Genomic DNA, 1,193 nt, shown 5'->3' on the forward strand with positions numbered 1-1,193 from the left:
TAGGGGACCCTATGAGATGGTGGTGATCACCAGCACCACCCACTGTCGTGTTACACAGTCATGCTGCTTTGTTTCTTTTCGTATTTATTTTTGTGCCACAGGGGAGATGCTCAGGGCTTCCTCTTGGCTCTGTGCCTGATGTGCATCATGGGTCCCCAGCTGTGCTGGACCTGTTTGTGCCCTTGCAGCTCAAGTGACTGTGGGATACAAGGGGTGTATGTTTAGTGTTTTGAGCTGAAAGCAGGGTCACTCATTTGGGTCCCACTGATTGTGTGCTCAGAGAGTAAACTCTGCGGTGCTCATAGGAGCAGTGCTGGAATTCCCTGGCATCAGGAGCAAGTCTGCCACCTTCAGGAACCTTCTAGTAGAGCATCCTCACATTTTCATAGATGCAGCTGTCTTAGAAGTTGGGACCCATCTGCCAGAGTTCGGGTGGAGGCTGGTTCCTCCCGAGTGGACAGACACTGAGCCCCTCTAGGGCCCTGGGGTCCTGGCCTCACAGCCCAGGGAGCAGGGTGGTGACAGACCCTGACTTCTGCCCCGTTTGTATGCTGGTTTAGGACACGGTGACCTTCCACGACGTGGCTGTGATCTTCACCCCAGGGGAGTGGACGTGCTTGAATGCCTCTCAAAGAAAACTCTACAAGGACGTGATGCTGGAGACCTACCAGAACCTGTGGGCCATTGGTGAGAGCAGTGCGGGGCCAACCTTGTCTGGGCAGGCCCGTGTTGGCTCCCTATGCCGGGCTGTGACTGTATGTCCAACAGTAGCTGTGACTGTCCTAGCGAAGGCAGACATGCAGTAGCTGTTTATCTAGCTCCTTCCCTGGTTTTCTTGTTGGTGCTCACCTAGCGATGCTCGGAGCTTACTCTAAGCTATGTCCATAGGAATCACTCTCTGTGGGTTTGCATGAGTCTGGAGTGCTGGGGTTCAACTCAGGTTAGCCCCGTGCATGGCAAGCTCCCCACGTGTTGTACCATCGCTCAAGTCTCTCTAAAAACTTCCTGGTTCCTGCCAGTGCTGAGTTCTCTGATCACTTCTTGTACTACATATAATTTCTAGTATTTGTTTTAGTTTTGCTTTTATTTCAGGCACAACCTGAATCCTCTTGTCTCTGTGCTGAGGGATCACTCCCGGGGGTGCTCAGGGGCCATGGGATTCTGAGGATTGAACACACTTGGCAGCTTAAAAG

Source organism: Sorex fumeus, unplaced genomic scaffold, assembly GCF_029834395.1.
Source record: "Sorex fumeus unplaced genomic scaffold, SorFum_2.1 ptg000134l, whole genome shotgun sequence".
NCBI lineage: Eukaryota > Metazoa > Chordata > Mammalia > Eulipotyphla > Soricidae > Sorex > Sorex fumeus.